The 20,855-nt window shown below is 50.6% G+C and overlaps 1 pseudogene across 1 annotated transcript; it reads left to right on the top strand.

The window, feature by feature from the left end:
* Positions 1-9,181: 9,181 nt before the first annotated feature.
* LOC309609288 (keratin, type II cytoskeletal 3-like) lies at positions 9,182-19,940 on the top strand (annotated as a pseudogene). The gene is made up of 9 exons: positions 9,182-11,804; positions 13,536-13,756; positions 15,125-15,185; positions 16,089-16,184; positions 16,401-16,567; positions 17,689-17,799; positions 18,391-18,611; positions 19,328-19,362; positions 19,655-19,940. The product of its transcript is annotated as a keratin, type II cytoskeletal 3-like (transcript).
* Positions 19,941-20,855: the final 915 nt, after the last annotated feature.

Here is a 20,855-nt window from a genome sequence, read left to right as displayed (position 1 = left end):
GATTTTCAGTTGAAGGGGTGAGGAGGGGGCCAGAGATTCAGCCCAAACTACTGAAACCCACGTGCCTAGAGCCCATGCTCCGCAACAAGAGAAGCCATGGCAAGGAGAAGCCCGCGCACTGCAGCGAAGAGTAGCCCCCGCTCGCCACAACTAGAGAAAGCCACGTACGCAGCAACAAAGACCCAATGCAGCCAAAAATAAATTAAAAAAACAAACAAACAAAGAACACCCCTGTACTTTGGTCACACTAAATTGCTTGTGACTTCCTGCATATGTCATGGCTTTGCTTGCCCCCCAGACTCCCCTTATGTGCAGATATACACAGAAAGTCACACTTTCTTAGGGCCTCTGATTCTGAACGGCTTCTTATATCTGGACGTTAAAAGTTAGCCCCCAGCCGGAGGGTTTGGTTGCTGTCAAGCCATATTCTCTTACTTTATATCAAGATCCATAGCGAGTCAGGCTGCAAAGCCTCCCTTAGCACCCCTCCCTCTCAGGGTCTGCTTTCTCTGCAAGAAGTCGTGTCTAACATGCAGTCTAAGACATGTTTACTGAAATGCAAACCCGGCCTCGCTTGCCTTGTTGCCAGGAGATGGTGGGACATAGGTCTCCTCTAGGTCTTCATTATCTAAGTGGTTTTGCTGCAACATGATGTGGGGTCCAGGTTGGTACCTCCCGCTTACACTTTGTCACCTGCTTGATTGTCACCCCAATGGGTGCCAGATTGCCAGCAGAAGGGTCTAGGCTGGGGTGAGGGTGGAGTGCTCAGGACCTGGAACCTAGGAGCTGAGGATGGGTGAGTGTGTGTGTGTGTGTGTGTGTGTGTGACCCCAAAGCCAAATAGGATGATTTCTGGTAGAGGGACTGGTCCATACCATTTAAGCCTCTTCTCTCACCAATTATGTGAATAACCAAGAGTCAGCTGCTTTTCTAATGTACTTGAGTCGGGCACGACAAATGACCCTTTCTTCTTTTTTTTTTTTTTTTTTTTTGTGTTAATGCTGTTAGTTTAATGCTGACAGAGACATCCCACAGTGTGACTGTTAGTTATGATGAGTCAACCTCGAGTGTGTGCTGCTTGCTTGGTGTGGCCAGCCACACGGGGCCCCTGCCTTCCAGCTCAGTTCTTGGAGGCTGTGACTATACTAATTCCAGAGCATCCATGTACAGGGCCCTGTGTTGAGCTTGGAGCAGGACAGGGAGATGCAGAGTTGAAGACGTTTGCTTTAGCAGGACATTTTAACTTCTCTTCTTCTTTTCTTTCCCTTCAAATGTCTGTGTGCCCATTCAACCCAGTGTGAGGTTCTAAATCCTTGGCAAGAGCCCTAGGATGTGGAATCCCTTCAATTGATTGTCTGGGTGGGGCTGGGGCTTTGCTGAACTGGGAAGGCATGAGGTGGTGGGGTAAAGCCCCATACCCAGGGGTGGAGAGTCCTGTCCGGGCAGTCTGGGAACTGTCCAGAGATAAGGGGGGCTCATTACTCAGGAGAGGAGAGGAAAAGCTTCACCTGGCTTTAGAGGCTCTTAATGACCCCAACATCTTGAGCCCACCCACCCTGCCGCCCATGGATGTGATTCCCAGTATTGCTGGAGGGGCTTTCTCTAAGGAGGACCACTCTTTGTACACAATTTCTAGAGACAAAGTTCTCTACCAACCTCTTTTATTTTTTTTTAACATCTTTATTGGAGTATAATTGCTTTACAATGGTGTGTTAGTTTCTGCTGCATAACAAAGTGAATCAACTATACATATACATATATCCCCATATCTCCTCCCTCTTGCGTCTCCCTCCCATCCTCCCTATCCCACCCTTTTAGGTGGTCGCAAAGCCCTGAGCTGATCTCCCTGTGTTATGCAGCTGCTTCCCACTAGCTATCTATTTTACATTTGGTAGTGTATATATGTCCATACCACTCTCTCACTTCGTCCCAGCTTACCCTTCCCCCTCCCCATGTCCTCAAGTCCATTCTCTATGTCTGCATCTTTATTCCTGCCCTGCCACTAGGTTCTTCAGAACAATTTTTTTTTTTTAGATTCCGTATATATGTGTTAGCATACGGTATTTGCTTTTCTCTTTCTGTCTTACTTCACTCTGTATGACAGACTCTAGGTCCATCCACCTCACTACAAATAACTCAATTTTGTTTCTTTTTATGGGTGAGTAATATTCCATTGTATATATGTGCCACATCTTCTTTATCCATTCATCTGTTGATGGACAGTTGGTTGCTTCCATGTCCTGGCTATTGTAAATAGAGCTGCAATGAACACTGTGGTACATGACTCTTTGAATTACGGTTTTCTCAGGGTATATGCCCAGTAGTGGGATTGCTGGGTCATATGGTAGTTCTATTTTTAGTTTTTTAAGGAACCAAACCTCTTTCTTAAGAGCTGGGATCTGAGTGACAAGAGCCAATGACCCAGATCACTGGAGACGGGAGGAGCATAGAAAGTCATTAAGCAGATGGTTGAAGTTTAGGGTTGGGTCCCATTAGGAAGCAGCCCATCCATAGGAGAGCCTAAGTGGTTTTCTGCCTTGGGTCGGTGAAGGCAAAATAAGACTAATGTCAGAGAAATCAAAGCAGCTGGTGACTCCAGGATTTGGGCTAAAGTGTGCTCAAGATTTGAACCATTGACCCGTTTTGGCTAGAAAAGTCAAGCTCAGCAAATCATCCAATTAATGAACCAATTCACTGGAACCTATAAAAAGCACCACCCCTCTCCCTGTGTCAGAAGGTGCCCTTTCCTCCGAGGCTTTCTGAACCAAGACATCTTCCTGCATCCAGAGAAAATGATGAGCCAGCAGCCCAGCAGGCTGTCCCAGGCCACCAAGGGCTCCAGTTGTCTCTCTGCCGTTGCAGTGTCTGGCAAGAGCTGCACCACCCCAGTCAGCCTCTACAGCCTGTGCCATGAGAGGGGGTGCCTTTGGCAGCAGAAGCCTGTATAGCCTTGGTGGGGAGTACAAGAAGATCTCACTCAGTGTGGCCAGAGGTACTGCCCAGGCTGCAGGCTTGGCACAGAGATGTACAGGTGCCTTTGGAGGGAGCCTGTGTGGGGCTGGCGGGAGGGGCACAAGAGGTGGCTTTGGAGGAGCCTCCTTCAGAGTTGGAGGGAGATCCCTGGGGCAATGCGAAATGCGAATCTGCCCAGCACATTCCATTTACCTTGCCCTCTACCATCGGGATCTCGCTCTGCCAGCCACTGACTCAGCACCCTCTGAAGTTTCCAGGGACGGCCTCAAGGTCCACTCGGTGGCTGATTTTTGAAGCTCTGAAGCTCTGACTCTTTTCACCCCTTTTCTCCTTATTTTCCCGCGGGCTCTCTTGCCCTGCCTTCTCAATGTCTTCTTTGGCCTTCTCTTCCTCTGTCCACTCATTAAATGCTGGAGTTCTGCAACATTTTAAAAACTTTTTATTGGACATACAGAAAAGAGCACAGACCTCAAGTGTTCACCCTGATGAATTTTCACAAACTGAACCCACTCATGTAACCAGCACGCAACATCCATCCCCATGACCCCAGAAGCTCCGACACCGGGCTCCCTTCCAACCACTTCCCACCCCACCCTACCCCAGGAAACTGTTATTCTGATTTCCAACAGCATAGGTTAGTTTTTAATGTGTTTGTACTTTATATAAGTAGAAGCATACAGTTTGTGGCTTAACACAATATAGTGAGAATCATCCCAAACCAGTTGTGTAGTTGGAGTTGATTCATTCTTATTAGTACAGCATCCCCAATTTATTTACATACTCTACTGTGATGGACGTGGGATTCAATTCCAGTTTTCAGCTATTATGAACAAAGCTGCAATGAATATTGTAGTCCATGTCTTTTGGTGAATACATGTGTGCCCACAATGGCTTTGTGTATATCTAGTAGTGGGATCACTGGGTTCATAGGGTATGGGTGTGTTGAGTTATGGTAGATATCCCAAACAGTTTCCCTAGGTAGCCTTCCTAGCAGTGTAGGAGAGTTCCGGTTGCTCCGCATTCTTGCCAACACTTGATATTTTCTTTTTTTTTTGTATTGTATTTTAGCCTTTTTAGAGGAGGTACTATTGTATATCTTTATGGTTTCAATTTGCATGTCCCATAGTGGCTAATGATGCTGGGCTCCCTTTATAGGTTTATTGCCATTTGGATATTGTCTTTTGTGCCTGTCTTCTGCCCATTTTTCTATTGAGTGGGTTATCTTTCATGTTGATTTAAATGGGTTCTTTGGATCTTCTGGATATGAGCCCTTTGTTGATATGTGAATATTGTTTCCCACTTTGTAGATTGCCTTTTCACTCTTTAATGGAGCTTTTTGATAAAATAGAGTTACTTTATTTCATAGGGACAAATCAATATAGTGAAGTTCCTTGGAATAGCTATTCCAAAGAACAGCCCAGAACTCATGTTATCTTCAGCATGAGTATTCTGTCCTTCCTGTCCCCTCTTTCTATGGTCCCCCTTTTAAAATCAACTTCTTTGAGGTATAATTTGCATACAGTAACAAGGCACCCATTTCAATGAGTTTTGACAAATGTATATACCCGTGTAACTACAAACACAATCAAAATCTACGACATCTTCCAAAATGCTCTCCAGCCCCTTTGCAGTCATTTGCTCGTCAGCCCTCAGGCCCAGGATGGGCTTGGTTTCTGTCAGTATAGGTTAGTTTTAGAATTCATACAAATGGTATTTAGTATTGGAATTTCATACAAATGGAATCATACAGAACATATTCTTTTTGCATATGGCTTCTTTATCTCATCAAGATGTTTTTAAGATCCATCAGATATATGTATCGTGAATATTTTGATCTGGGCTCTGGTTTGCATTGTCTTGTTCTCAGCGATGTGTTTCGAAGCTCCGTGCCCCCTTTTAATGGCTCTGGTGGTACCTCGCTATCATCAGCATTTGAAACTGCATCTCAAGGCTAAGTGGTTGGCCTAGCCTCTTGGACTAGATGAAACTCTGCATCTGGTTTGAAGACAGAACAGGTGATTCTCCCTTATCGTTACCCAGCCTTTCATAAAAACATGGAATTTTCCTCCTTTAATAAAGTTCCTTATGTTATAAAAATTAGTCCATCAGAATCAAAGCAAACTGGAGCTTTAAAAAAAAAATACAAGTGCCTGGGCCACATTCCCTGAGATTCTGACTCCAGAGGTCAGGAGTGGGGCTTGAGGATCTGGATTTTAAAAAAACTATCCAGTGGTCTGATGTGCAGTCAGCACTGAGGGCCATTGCCCACAGAGTGAAGTCCCAGTTCTGCAGCATAGCTTGGAGAGATCATTACCGTCAGCTTCAACCTACACCTTCAGCTCCTGCTTATCACCTGTCCTCCTCCTCCATGTCTCCTATTCTGCAAGCATGTGGGATCTCTCATCAACACTCTCCCCTCACCCACATTTGAAATATTTTCTTCTCTACCAGGGGTGCCTTTCTCCTCTTTTCTACCCACTGGGCCCACTCCTGCTCATCCCTCAATACCCCACTCAAAATTACCTTCTCTCTGATGCCTTCCATAGCCTTTCTTCTTCTTCTGCTCGTAGTACTTTGTTTGATCTGCTGTCAAAAACATTTACCCCAAAGTACTGTAAGGAGTTGTTCACATGACTGACCCCCCCTTCAATACAACTGTGAGCTTTTCCAGATCATGGACCCTGTCTCGTGCATCATCGTGTTCCTATTGGGTAGCCTGGTGCCTGCCATAAGTAGGGACTTAACAAATGATTGCTGAGAGAATGAATGGATGTTTAGAGAGATGACTGAATGGATAGCGGTCCGTGTTGGATCCCTTGGAAAGGATGAAGTTCTAGGGAAACAAGGGCTGGACACTCCTGCTGGGTCCTCTGAACACTGTGCCTGATCGTCACTTCCTGCTCTAGTCTTCATGCCTTTTAGCAGAAATCAGAGTCAATGGGTAAGCTGGGAAAGCATCTACCTTCTGAATGCATCAGTCTTCAAATCTAGTTCATGCTTAATGCCATTGTCATTTCCATTTGAGGTCACAGGTTGTATGAAAGTATTTTGTCTATGAGTCACAGGAGGGTGTGTGTCTGTGGGTGGCGTGTTTCCCCATTTGTCTGTCGGGTCAGATAAGTGAAAGGGTTTTAAAAAGCTGAAGACACTCCACAAATGTCAGATACTATTAAGTGTTGGCACGTATGCTTGTGAGGCTGTGGCTTGGGTTTTGGGGGAACCAAGAACTTCCCGAGTTGTACAAGGCTGGTTGGGTGCTGGGGGATAGGGGACTGTCCCAGGTATGAGGCCTGCCCTCCAAGGGCTTCCACACTGGTTGAAGGGAGGGAAGATGTTCTCATTTGACTTATGGGTGTGGTAGGGGCAAGCGGCATCCCAGGTGCTATAGGACAGGAGAGGCCAAGGGGCCAGGCAGGTCATGTGACACATCGTGATGGGGCTGGGTTGTTGCTGGCTCCTAAATGATGCATCAGTTTGGGGTGTAAAGGGAAGGGGAGGGGGGGCTTTAAGTCCTAGGATACTGTGTGATCCCTAGGACAGAGGGAGAGCTGGTCAGAAGAGGTCAGGGCCGTGCCTGGTACCGAGAGGTGCTCAGGAAGTGGTGGCTGGGGGATGGATGAGGGGGAGGGCGGAGGAGCCTCACACTAGGGCCTCATTTAGAGGTTGGGGGAGGCAAAGGTCACCAGCTGTGAACTGCTTAGTGTCACAGGGGTCCATGGCACCAGACTGTGGGCCTCCAGCTTGCAAAATCCGGCCCATGGGCCTGACCAGGAAGGAGGGAGACGGTACAACACAAACTATCGCCTCTGCTGGGGACAAATGCAAAGTGCCCTCCTGGGGGCTACGCTCGGACAAGTGTGTGGTGTTGGTTGTGACTTTTCTCCTGATTCCGCACTCTGTTTTTACCTGTCATTTCTCGAATGTGATCAAATCCGAGTCAACTGTTCAGAGTCAGGGCTTGCTCTGTGCACTGAAGTCCAAGCAGGAACAGACACTGAATGCCCTGTGCGACCACAAGCATGGGCTCCAGATTGGGACAGAACTGAGTCGCAGGCCTGGCCTTGCCACTTATGGTCTTGGGCAAGTTACTTAATTCCCAAGCCCCAGTTTTCCTCATCTGTAAAATGGAGCTATGAACCTTCCCTATAGGGTTGCTAGGAGGGTTGAGTGGGGAGAGATCTGTAAAATGTTCATTACGGAGCCTGCTGCCTGGCCAGCGCCCCATGACTTGCTTTTCTGCTGCTATTACAACCCCTCAGCTAACACGGCATTTCTGCTCTTCAGTGGGTAAAGCCCTTTACTGTAATTAACTCACCTCCCATTCGCTCTACTCAATAGGCAGAGGCGATGTGTATCAGCTCTGTTTCATAACTGGCTAAATGGAGGCCCAGAGGAGTCTAGAGCCTGGGGCCAGGGCCTCCTGCTTCTGGCCAGTGTGGTTCTTGGGGATCCGCTCTGATGGCCTCCTGGGTTGGAGGGTCTGGGCACTTTGAGGAGGCCGCCCTGTCCCTCAGGGCCCTCTGCTTCCCGGCTGAGCCAAGTTCAAAGCTACAGCTGCCAGGCCCAAGACCTTCCTTCCCGAGTTCCAGATGCCATGGGGCTGGCCCCTCATCGCGGAGACCCGGCTCAGAGCTCACCTGGCGTGGAGGAGCGCCTCCTCACAGAACAGCGTTCTTCCAACTGCAGACCCCAGGGCAGACTCTGCGAAGGACCCCAGAGCTGAGCCCTCCACCCTGCCCTCCCTACAATGCCTCCCGGCCCAGGGTCCCCCATCCTGATGCAGCCCCACAAGCTTCTCCCTCTTCAGCCCTTTCCCACCTGCTGTCCCCGCTCAGCATCACGTGCCAGCTGCTGTGCCATGTGTTGCCAAGCCTGTCCTTAGCCCTGAGTACCTGCATCGGAGTGCCCTGGTCCCCAGAGAAGCCGAGGTTGCCTGTGGGCAGGAGCAATGGCTCCTCTGTCTCCCTAGTTCCCCCAGTGAGGGCCCAGCTTCCCCAAGGCAGAGGCGGCCTTGTTCATGGTGCCGGCCTGGGAGACACAGCCATGGCATGGAGAGGAGCGGGTGTAGGGCCCCGTGTCTCTCCTGAGACGCCCGTGCCCTCATCTCCCAGAAAGGCCCATCTGGGCTACTTCCAGTGGTGACGACTCCCTGGACAGCAGCACTCTGTTTCTCTCCCTAAGAGGCAGCAGAGGAGAGAAGCTGGGCTTTTATAGTCTTGGGTGTGGGGATTAGCAGGGGTATTGGCCAGGAAGGAGGGATTTGGGATGGGCCCCCGTTAGTCCCAAATGTTTAAAATGCGAAGTGACTTCTCAGCATATTCAGATGGGGCCAGGACATTGGCAGCTGCCACGGGGTGGAAGCCAGCTCCTAGTTCTGAAGTGTTTCCCTTTAATAGCATGCACTGAAAAAGAACGGCAAGTGGGGGCAGGAAGACAGGGCAGGGCATTTCCTCCCTTGTTCCCAGGGTCTCTTTTGGTGAAGGCATCAGCCATGCTTGGAAGCAAAAGCACTATTTGGATTTTGGAGTCAGGATCAGCTTCACGTGTCGGCAACGAGGGCGGCTTTATGTGCTGTGTTGTTAAAGCCCCCCTTTCCCAACCACAGCCGCAAAGCCACCCTCTGTCCACTTTCCCCAGGCGGACTATCCTCAGCTTCATGGATGTCAGTGGGCTGAGGCGGCGACAGCAATGACACTGGAGCACTGCCTGCGGCTGCCCTGTCCTCCTGCCCCCACCCCTCCTTTGAACACCGGGGCTTCAGTAGGTCCGGTGGGAACCCCCGGCTCAGGTGTGCCGCCCTCCTCGTGCAGAGGAGGGAGCTGAGCAGGAAAGAGAAGACTCCAGTAGTGGCTGAGTCAGGATAGGACCTGGGCTGACTAACTCTCAGTCTCCTCCCCTATTTGGACCCAGTTGCTATATCTTGGTTTTTCAGATTAGTGAGATGCTTTGGGCAAGAGTCAGGGCCATGGGAGAATGAGACCGGCAATGAGGTTTTGAAGGCAAGGAGGGCAATGCCCAGCTGTGACATAAAGGGGCTTCATGGGGAAGAGAGTGCTGAGCAGGGAACCATGATGAGGGTGTGTCGGCATGTGTGTGTGTGTGCACGTGTGTGCGTGGTTTTGTGAGTATGTATACATGTATGTGTGGTCACTGTGAATGCACGGTACATGTGTTGTGTTTTGCTCCTGTGTGTTTGTGTGTGTGTGTGTGTGTATGTGTCTAGAAAGTCTGATAGTTCGAGGACCCTGAATTCTGGGGCAGGGAGACCTAGATCAGGCAGAACCTCCACTTGTCCACACTTTGCTAGCCCGCTTGACTTGAAGGTCTTTGTGACTTGTGTGCTTGAAGGGAACAGGAGCACAGTCTCTGGAACGGCTCCAAGGTTTGATGGGTCACTGGTTTAAACTGGCTCTATCCCTAGTTACCTTGTAGGGGAGCAATTTCCCTGAACTCCTGGTTGAAAGCGTAGGTGCCCAGCAACCAGAAGGTGAGGGGGTGAACAAAGGGGACGGGTGAGATAAGTGAGGGAGGATTCTTGGAGGAACAGATATCTGAGGACATGGGAGGTCAAATTGGAAGAGGAAAAGGAAGGCTCATTTACAAGGGGGATGGGCTCTGTAAAGACTCATTTTCCAGAGAGTGCCTGTGGGTTTGCTGTCAGGATCAGAATCATCAAGACTGGTCTTTGCTGATGAAGGGAAGTAGGAGGCAAGTGTTGTAAAAGTGATTAAACATTCGTAACACACATGACAAGTGACATGACAGTTTGTTTTTCTCATAATTATCCTCTCAACAACCTTAAGAATAGCCATCATTCTTTTTCTTCTTCTTCTTCTTTTTTTTTAGAACCTTGATGGTGGTAAGAAAAGGGAAATTAGAAGATTAAATGAAGCTTCTGTAAACTTCATGGATTTTAGTCAAATTTTTTTTTTTAGTGTGTCCTGGAAAAAGGAATCAGAGATGAGAGGCAAGAATACAACAGGATAGTGGGAAATACTGATGATATGTTCACTGAATCAAAAGCTACCTGAAACTTTTGTTTCTACTATGGAATAAAGAGCAATGCAAAGAATATTAGGAAAAAAATCTACTCCTAGATCATGATGTGTTTGGAAGTAATTAGCCCTATTGTATACATCGTGATGATAAACAAAAATATATTTTAGAAAAGTTATGATGGAGAGAACCTTCACTCGCCTATGGTCTGAGTCAAGTTAAATGGCCACTGCTCAGCTGCAGATGGAGGTTATTTATAGCCATCCTTCTAAAATGTTCCTGGGAAGGGACCCAAGCTTCCTAGATGGTGAAGGTGGTGTCTGTCCTATATCAAAGAGGAGAGATTAGAAATCCTGGATTCATTTCCCTAATGTGAGCTCGGAAGAGAAAGGCTGGTGGTCTCCCTGGACTGGACCAGGTGGTCTGCACCCTCTTCCTGCCTGGAATGGCCTTCCTCCAGCTTTCCCTTCCCCACATGCTCCCCTCCCTTTCTGCTCCTTGTCTCGAAGTCCTTGGCTATGGTCTGTACTTCCTCTCACTCCACTGCACATCCCTCTCCTTCTCAGACTGAGCCGTCCCCCTGCCCCCCAGCTCTCCATCTGAGATCCTTGTGGTCAAGAACGCATCCTCTTGTGTGATTCAGATGTGTACCTTCTCCTGCCTGGATGGCCAGAGCCCCAGAGGGATGCTCTACTTTCTCTCACTCTTGCATCTTCCATCTCCTCATCTGTCTTTCTTCTTCCCAGCCCTCTCCCTTCTTCTCCCTTCTCCGTACAGGTCCTCAGTGGGGCTCTGCACCCATCCCATAACCTGCTGAGGCTTGATGCGTTGGCAGAGTGGCCATGGGGATGCAGGAGAGGTAGAGAAACGCGGACCTGTCACTCTCAGGATGGGAGTGTAAGTCTCTCGGGGATTAGGGGCTGTGTCCAGCCCTGCAGGATGACCCCTCTCCCAGCTGAAGCTTACTTCAGATGAGTAACCCTGGGAAGGCAAAGCAATTTGGAAATCTGGGGTGATTACCAAGGTGTGTTTCGAGTTTTGGACTCGACCTCTTGCTGCCAGGCAAACCAAAGCTGATAATACCTCAGTTAGTTGGCTGGCACCATCAGCCAGCCAAGCTCCCCAGCCCTATATAAGAGCCACCCCTGGCCCAGAGCTTCAGAAGGTCTCTGAGTTTCCTCCTGCCTTCTGGGTCCACCCTCCCTTTGGAATACTTTGCTGTCCACCATGAGTCGCCAGGCCAGCTACAGCCAGCAGTCCTGCAGGTCTTCCAGTGGGGGCCGCCACCAGGGCTTCAGCGGGCACTCAGCCGTGGTGGCAGGCCGGAGCCGGGTCACCTCCACCAAGTCCTCCTCGGCCTCCCGCTTTGGCGGGGGTGGCGGTGGGCCTGCCGCCTGTGCCATGATGGGAGGGGGCTTCGGCAGCAGGAGTCTCTAGCACCTCGGGGGAACAAGAAGTTCTCCATCAGCACGGCTGGAGGCTGCACCCGAGCTGGAGGGTTTGGGGGCACCAGTGGGAATGTTTAGGGGGCAGTGGTTTTGGAGGTGGTGGAAGAGGGATAGGTGGGGGCTTTGGTGGAAGAGCTGGGGGCTTTGGAGGAGGAGCTGGAGGCTTGGGTGGCTTTGGTGGCCCTGGTGGCTTTGGTGGCCCTAGTGGCTTTGGTGGTCCTGGTGGTCCAGGTGGTTTCCCTGGGGGAATCCAGGAAGTGACTGTCAACCAGAGCCTCCTGCAGCCCCTCAATGTGAAGTCTGACCCCCAGATTGTGCAAGTAAAGGCCCAGGAATGAGAGCAGATCAAGACCCTCAACAAACAAGTCTGCCTCCTTCACCGACAAGGTGAGCCCAACTTGGGACAGCTGGACAGTGAGAAAATCTTACCTACCTGGGTTGGTTTCTTTTTCCTCTTCTCCTTTTGCATCTGAGGAAAGACTAGTGGGTTCATCCTTTACCTCCAGCCCTCTGGGGTAGATGATGAAAAGATCTCAGTCCCTTACTGGACGGAGATACTGTCCCCTCCATATGACCCATCACTGCAGCTCGCCAGAGGCACTGCAGGATTGTTGCCATCGTGAGTGTCCCCTGACTGCTGCCCTCTGTACCCAAAACAGAATTCCCCTTCTCTGTTGCAGGGGATATGTGAGCTGCTCCTTTTTGAAAGCGAAGCCAGCTCTCCCAAAGCTGGATATTTACCTGAGGGATGAGTTAATGTGCCATCAACCTAAGGAGAGGGGTGCAGAGAGTTTTGGGGGGTGGGATGGGGTAAGGGTGAGGGGTACCTCCTCCTGGGTGGGTCTCGCAGGAAGACTTCAGTGGGAAGAGGTGTGAAAGTTGAGGTCACTGACATTTGTATACATGTGTCCGTGTGTGGGTTAGGCTGAAGCGATGTTTTAGAGGGATTTCTGTGCTATGGGTACTCCATGCAGGGGATACTATGACAATCGTTGTGGTGACTAGAGGGTATTCAGGCTTGGTCAGCTGCTAACTGAGGGTTTCAGCAGTACTGTTGAGTATGATGTGAGGAGATCTCTTTGTGACTGTGGGATAGTACCAGGTCTTAAAGAAAGGGTTTGTAGGGACTCTTTGGGTGGCGGGGGTGGGCGGTCACCTCACCATACATAGGAGTCCTGGGCAAAACTGAAGGCGAAGTTGATCTTAATGTTGGAATATCAGACTTTGTAGAGGTGAAACTCTTCAAAGTCTAGTGACCTGCTAGTTCCCAGCAGACACCTGGGTGTCCAGAAAAATTATTCACAGAAAGGTAGAAATTGATGTGAAAATGCCGCTCTCCCCAGAAGGTGGGTTTCACTACCCAAGGCCTTCTCAGCAGCAGCTCTCATCATCCTTAAAGGGGGTCCCAGGTTTTGGCAAGCATAAGGCCTGGCACATGCTTGGTGCCGTGCAAACATTTGTTGAATGGCCAGTTGATTGATGTTTACTCCACCTGTTTATACAGTTGGCCTTGAGCTTGTGTACAGAAATGAAAGTCTGAGACATCTTTAGCCAGTGGTTCAATTTAAATGCAACTGAGACTTACATTTAAGCAGGCTTGGCAGTGGTGGCTGACCCGACCTAGAGGCATCTGGACCCTTGTTCCCGGGACTAGGGCTGCTCAAGAGCCACTTCTCTATGGTTTTCTCTATTTCCCACCTTAGTGCAGGGCACCCAGACGTACTGTAAACCTCTTCCTGGAGACTGCATCTGCTGTAGGCTGTCAGATCTCCTGCTATTTGTCGAGTACTAAATGATTGAGGAATGTGAATGAATGAATGAAGGAATGATACAGTGGGAAGATCATCCAGCCTAGGTATCAGGAAACCTCAGTTCTGTTTTCTTACTAACTTGCCGTGCGACCTTGGTTATTCTGGGCTTCGGTTTCCTTATCTGCACAGTAGGGCTCTTCCTCCCTTGCATGACACCGATGCTGCTATCCACACGGGGTTAGCACTGAACTATTGCAGCATACAAAATGCAGCCCCGCAGGAGAGATGGGGAGACCCCTGGGAAGTCATCCAAGATTGGAGCTGGCTGCAGACAGCTCCCTGATGCTCTTTTCTTATTGGACGGCAGGTGCGTTTCCTGGAGCAGCAGAACAAGGTCCTGCAGACCAAGTGGAGCCTCCTGCAGGAGCAGGACTCTGGCCCTAACACCGACAACTGCAAACCGGAGCCTTTTTTTGAGAACTACATCAGCAGCCTAAGGGCCTTTCTGGATGGGCTGCACGTTGAGAAGGACAAGCTGCATGAGGAACTGAGGAGCGTGGAGGAGACGGTGGAGGACTTCAAGAAGAGGTGCGGGGGCTTCCCTGGTGGCGCAGTGGTTGAGAGTCTGCCTGCCAATGCAGGGGACACGGGTTCGAGCCCTGGTCTGGGAAGATCCCACATGCCGCGGAGCAACTGGGCCCGTGAGCCACAATTGCTGAGCCTGCGTGTCTGGAGCCTGTGCTCTGCAACAAGAGAGGCCGCGATAGTGAGAGGCCCGCGCACCGCGATGAAGAGTGGCCCCCGCTCGCCGCAACTAGAGAAAGCCCTCGCATAGAAATGAAGACCCAACACAGCCATAAATAAATAAATGAATTAATTAAAAAAAGAAAAAAAAAAAAGAAGAGGTGCATTCTGCCCAGTCCTGCGGGGGGTTGGGGGGAGGGTGGGCTGGAAGGTGGGAGGGGGCAGCTCTGTCCCAGCTGGCTGCAAGCTGGTGGGAACTTACCCCCACCTTCTCCAACTTTCAATATCCCAGTCTTTAAAATAGTGGCTCATGGTTTGTTTGGGGCAGAAACCCTCTCGGGAATTTAATGAAAAGGTATATACATGTAAGTTTGTGTGTGTGGGGTGTTCCAAGACACACTGAAGTTCATTCACAAACCATGTAAACTCAGAGAACACCCTCTATCCTCCCTGGACTAGATCATCTTCAAGTTCCCCTCCAAATACGAGTTTTATTTCTCTTGTCAGTAGACTTGTAAATGAGAAGCAACTTACTTTATAGTTAAGAGTACAGTCTTTGGGGTCCAAGTGCCTTGGTCAAGGTCTATCGTGCCACTTATCAGCTCTGTGATCTTGAACTAATTCCTTAGATTCTTCGAGCCTCAGTCTCCTCATCTGTAAAATGGATACAGTGATAGTATTTACTCTATTGATTGTAGTGAGGATTGAATGAGTTAATACAAACATCATTCACAGAACAAGACCTGGCACATTCTTAGTGACCATTCTTGGCTTTCATTAATTCAAGAAGTATCTGGGAGTTCCCTGGTGGCCTAGTGGCTAGGATTCAGCTCTTTCACTGCCATGGCCCAGGTTCAATCCCTGGTTGGGGAACTGAGATCCCACAAGCTGTGTGGAGCAGCCAAAAAAAAAAAAATAAATCCCCTCATTAAAAAAAAAAGAAGTATCTATTGAGAGCCCATGGTGTTACTGTACTTGCTGTACATAGAGTTGACCCCAGGCCCTTCCCCCACGAGGGCACATAGGGCTCAGTGAAGCCTGTAGAAAAACCAGGTCTCACCTGAACCTGGAAGGTGGTGCATCACAAGGACCCAGGCCTCGAACTAAACGGCCGGACAGGAAGCCCTGAGTGCTTGTTACTCATGGGAAGAGCTCTGGGGCCATGGTGACCTCCTGGGGAAAGTGGGCCAGAAAGCGACTCTTTTCTCACAGATACGAAGAGGAGATCAACAAGTGCACAGTGGCAGAGAACGACTTCGTTGTCTTGAAGAAGTTGAAGGGTCCTTCCCCCACCTCCCACCCCAGAGCCCAGCTGAACAGAATGTTGAGAGGCTGAGGGGAGGTGAAGTCCAGTCCTCCTACTTTGAGGGTCTCCTTCAGGCCACGTGGGTGAGGGAGGGTCAGGGAGGGAGTCCCCCACTAGCAGGCCAGGATGGTTCAGGCCTGGTAGTTCAGGGACCGGCAGCTCCCCTCCCAGGAGGACGGTCTGAAGGGTTCAACAGCCTTTGCCATTTGGCTCCCTCATGGGCATGTGAGTTATGAATCCCATTAGGCCTTGAGTTGTGAATAGAAAGTGGATGAAGAGAAGGAATAGGTTTTTTTTTTTTTTTTTTTTTTTTTTTCTGGAGTGTATTCCCAGGAGCAATCTTTTAAAAAAAGTTTTTATTGGAGTCTAATTGATTTACAATATTGTGTTAGTTTCAGGTGTACAGCAAAGTGAACCAGTTATACATATACATATATCCACTCTTTTTAAGATTATTTCCCCATATAGGCCATTACAGAGTACTGAGTAGAGTTCCCTGTGCTATACAGTAGTTCCTTGTTAGTCATCTATTTTATATATAGTAGTGTGTACCCAGGAGCAATTTAAAGAGAGGCTTTGAGTGCTGCAAATTTAGATTCTCCCCCAGACCCTTCTTACAAATTCTCCTCACCTGGTCTATAATGGCCCTGGCCTCAGCCCACCCTCATAGCCTCTTTTGCTATTTTCCAAGAGGTGTTTTCCAGCCCAGCCTGCAAGATAGTCTATTTGGTAACGTTAGGCCAGGTCTGCCTGTGCCCGGACGGGTGTCTCATTTCCCCCGAGTGGGAGCTCCCATGGGGCCGGCCCCTGTGCCCCCTTCCTCCTGCTCCTTCCACAGGTTAGAGGGGACCATATTGAATTCTCTCCCAGGACACTGATGCTGCCTACATGACCAAAGTGGAACTGGAGGCCAAGGTGGACAGTGTGACAGATGAGCTCAACTTCCTGAAGGCCCTCTACGATGCTCTAAGTCTGCTCTGCATCCCCAAGCCTTGTGACCCACCTGCCTCCCGTCTCCTAGAGAAAAATGTTCAGCAGTAGGAGTTTGAGTCCTATCTGTCCTTCTGACAAAACTGATACCTTCCCACTTGTCCCTCAGTCAGTCCAGAGCCCTCCCTCCCGAGCTGGTGGCTCTCGTCCTCTGGGGAGCTCAGGAGGGGGCGTGTCTGTCTGGCTCTGCAGGAGCTGTCCCAGATGCAGTCAGACACACGTGACACCTCCGTAGTTCTCTCCATGCAAAACAACCGCTGCATCATGGCCGAGGTCCACTCCCAGTACGAGGCCATCGCCCAGAGCAGCAAGGCCGAGGCCGAGGCCCTGTACCAGACCAAGATGGGTGACACCATCACGTAGCCTTGGAAAATCTTGTCTCCCCCATCGACCTAGCTGGACAGGCGACCCAGGAGGGCAGAGCCTGCCCCAGAGTCATTCTTCTCTGCATCTCCAGTATGGGAGCTCCTCCCCTTCCCACTGGGCTGGTCTTGCCAACAGACATCTGCCTTCCTAATCAGAGAGCTCTGACTTTGCTCTAACCTGGTGCTTCTCAACTGGATGGGAAGGTATGCTTTTCCCCCAGGAGACATTTGGCAATGTGTGCAGACAGTTTTTGTCATCACACCTAGGGGTGGGGGTGGGGTGCTACTGGAGTCTAGTGGGTAGAGGCCAAGGATGCTGCTAAACGTCCTATAATGCATGAGACACCCCCTCCCCCCAAACAAAAAAGTATTCTGTCCGAAACGTCAGTAGTGCCAAGGTTGAGAAATCCTTAACCTAAATCCCTCTGGTTGCATTTCCTTTATTGTTGGAGACACTTTCATTTCTCTTGCACCAAACTGGGCCCTGTCTTGTGTGATTCTGATCTGATCACACTGAGGGGTTGAAGCCAGTGTCTGGAAGGAAGTGGGGGGAGGGAGAGGGAGATTGAGCAAAGTTAGAGGACAGACACAAGGAATTCTGTACGCCTCCCCTCGATCCCCAAATCTGAATGGGCACCAGCTAGCCCTTAAACATCATCAGACTGTTCCGGCTTTTCTGCCCAAGGAAGTATAGCCTGCTGGGTAAGAGGCGGCTCCAGCATCTGAAATGTTTGCATTCATGCTCCATCCCTCTCACTCCACAGCTGGGTGAGTTTAGTCATGGTACTCAAGCAATCTGTGCCTCAGTTTTCCCATGTGTAAGATGGGGATAATAATGCCTTTCTTGTCAGGGAGTTGTGAGGTTCGATGAGGTAAAGCACGGGGCTTGGGGCAAAGTGGATGCTCAAAAAAACAGCAGTGATTGTACTGGAAGACGTCTCCCTGATGCAGGGGACAGAGCACCTGCTTCCTCCAGCTGGGTGATCTCGCACAGGCCACACGTCTGTTTTAGTTTTCCTGTTTGTGACACGAAGGTGTTGGATTAGGGGACCTGCAAGGCCCTGCTGGCTTTCTGAACGTGTGACTCTTTTCGAACACAGTTGGGTGAGCTGTAGACCACGGCCAACAAGCACGGGGATGACCTGAAGAGCACCAAGAGTGAGATCTCAGAGCTCCACAGAATGATCCAGAGGCTGCGGGCTGAGAGCGAGAGTGTCAAGAAGCAGGTGGGAAGGAGGAGGAGGAGCACCCACCTGAGACTGTGGGCTGATGCTTGCACGGTAAAATCGGGGCTCAGCACTCATGCCCCAGCCTCACGCACACTAAGATTGAAGGGGCGTGGTTCTGGGCTATGGTATGTGGACCCGGGTCCTGCCTGCTTGGAGACTGGAGGCTGATGTGGGCCAGAAATAACTGAGTTCAGACACGATTAGGGAGGTCGGGGAAAGAAGCTGATTGTGTGAAGACCAAATTGGGAGAATAACCAAAGCAGCTCACATCTAGTTGGGTTAGGGCAGAGAGAGACAGTTTCTCGGATAATTCAGGAAGACTTCCTGGAGGAGGAGGGTTTTCAGAAGATAGTCTCAGAGAGGAGAGAGGTATAGGAGGAGTCTGACTCTCCTGAGCTGGGCTAGATCCTTGAGGCCAGATGCTGCTAATCCCGCTTGATGCGCTAGGATCTCGATTGAGGCCCAGGCTTTACCTTCTTGGGCTGAAGTTTCCAACATGGGTGATCCACGTGGAAGCACCAAGCACACAGGCAGGCCCTCAATGAATGCACTTGAACCTAAACTGGACTCCCAGTCCCTCACACCCAGAATGCCAGCTTGTAGATGGCCATCATTGATGCAGAGCAGTGTGGGGAAGTGGGCCTCAAGGACACAAATGCCAAGCTTCAGGACCTCAAGGCCGCCCTGCAGCAGGCCAAGCAGGACCTGGCACGGCAGCTGAAGGAGTTCCAGGAGCTGATGAACGTCAAGCTGGCCCTGGACATCGAGATCGCCACCTACCGGACCCTCCTGGAGGGTGAGGAGTGCAGGTTAGTTTGGAGTCCCTCTGGTTCCCAGGAGGCCCGGAGGCCTGGTGGCTTTCTCGCCTGAGCCTGCTGCCAGGTACTGTGTGTGGGCATGCGCGCATTGCTGGAGGTGGCAGTATCCCTCCGCAGGCCCAGCCCCCTCCTTTTAAGGGCTTCGAGATGCTGCCAATCCTCCAGGAGAACTGCGTTTTCTGTGCAATAGTGACGCCACCAGAAACTGACTTTGGATAGATTTCCCCATCCTTTATGCCTCATGTTTTAGCTGTAAAACACATGTCTGCAAAGAGGAGGACTCATATACATAAATACTATTTCTAGGTTATTTCTTTATTATTGCCTTAACTGTAGGTTTCTGAAGAGTGCGTTCCTGTAGGCTGGTACTTGGTTATAGGGCTCTGGCCCTTGTCAGTTCAAATAGTGTTTATTATATAGGCTCCTGAGGAGTGGGGAGAGGATGGGTAGGCATAAGAACAACCCTCTGCTCTGTTCCTCTCTGGGGAATGTTAGTGGGAAGGGTAACGATTTAAGTCCAACCTTACCCAACAGAAAGAGAAACGCGTATCATGGCCTTTTGAGCACCTATTTCTCATTTTCAGCATCAATCAGGAAGGAGTTGCGCGGGCCAAGGCTTTCATTGCTGTTGACCTAAGCAAGGTGCATTTAGGGAAAGGAGGCTTTGGCACAGATCACCAACACTGAGGTCTGGTCTTCCCCAACAGGATGTTTGGGGAGGGCCAGAGCTCTGTGAGCATTGGTGAGTATGGGGTTCCTTCTCTGGAAAGGGGCTGGATGCTGTGGGATAATGTTTCTCAAACCGTGGGGACCGTGGGCCAGAGCTGGTGGGAGATCATCCTATCTGCAGGCTGGGAAGAGCTGTAGGGTAGTGGCCGGGGAGGCCAACCTCCCCTGCCCCTCTTGAGGCCTGCCCTCTGCCCCCTCCGCAAAATCTCAGTGGGCGGTACCCAGGGAAGACAGGTGGGCAGAGGGGAGCAGCTCCCGGACTGTGGGCGGGCTGGACCGACGTCCCAGAAGCTAGCTGACCCCAGAGATGGTCCCCAACACCAGCAGCAGCGGCGGTGGCGGCAGCGGAGCCCTGCGAGGAGGAGTTGGGGGTCGCGGAGGCCTGAGTATCTGGGGGTCTGGGTAGCGGGGGCGGACGCCTGGGCTCAGGCGGGGGTTCCGCTGTGCGCCGGGGCTTCTCCATTTCCGGGGGCTCCCGCGCCGTCAGCGGGGGTGGCAGCAGCAGCTCGGTCCGGGTCACACTGAGCTCCTCCCAGAGCCTGCGGTCCCACCACAAATTCTGAATGAGGCGCCCGAGGTGTCCCGGACCCACCAGACTCCTTCACACCCCAGCTCTGCACGCCCTTTCACACCCCCGTGGGACTCTTTCCCAACGTAGCTTCTGACCTGCGCCCCGGAGCCCCACCCGCCCAGACGGCTGGCATCGCAGCTCAGAATTTGCTGGGAAGGATGATCTGGCTGAAAAACCATCTACTCCCATTGATAAGGCCGAGCCGCGGGGCAGTGCCCAGGAGCTGGGCCTTGTCACCGCCCTCACCCCTCAGGGAGCCCCACGCCAGCCACATGTTCCACTGCCTTATGGAGAGCCCCAGCCAGCCCTGTGCACAGCCGGCTCCCAAGCCTTGTAGCCAAGCCCCGGCCGCTGCCCCCCTCCCCCCGCCAATCTCCTGCTGATGCTTTGATTTCTCTAGAGCAGTGCTTGATCCTTTCTTGGCACTAAGATAAGAATTCTCTGTTCTGTATCTTCAGTAAACTGCATTGTTTCACACATAGTGGTAGACTTTTCCTTCCGGATTCCAAGGTCATTGGGTCTGATCTCCACAGCCAGTGGCTCACGGCAGTCCCTTTTGTGCACAGAGCTCTGGCCTGAGCCTGAAGGGAGACCCTAGGGAGGGAGTTCGGAGAGTTCTCAAGGGGGAGGGGCTGGCCCTTTAATCCACTGAACACTATGCATGACACAGATCAACTCCCTTCATTGATCAGATTTTCAATTCATGAAAGTTTCATTACACTTGAAAAATATTGTAGGTTAGATTTCCTTGCTTTCGAATAATTCCAAACATGTCTGAAATTGTCCAGTAATCACAGCTAATCATAATCCAATGAGTTGCTGATAGTCAAATATTTTCAAAAGCAATTATTAAAATTTGAATATTTTATAACACAAAATTGTATATGCCGAGGGTGTATTTAAACATGTTTGCTATGATGCGGAGTGGAGCCTTC

The sequence above is a fragment of the Balaenoptera borealis genome (assembly GCF_965194805.1).
Source record: "Balaenoptera borealis genome assembly, chromosome: 13".
NCBI classification, from domain to species: Eukaryota; Metazoa; Chordata; class Mammalia; order Artiodactyla; family Balaenopteridae; genus Balaenoptera; species Balaenoptera borealis.
Note: the sequence above shows the minus strand (reverse complement) of the source record. Positions and strands in the feature narration are given on the sequence as shown.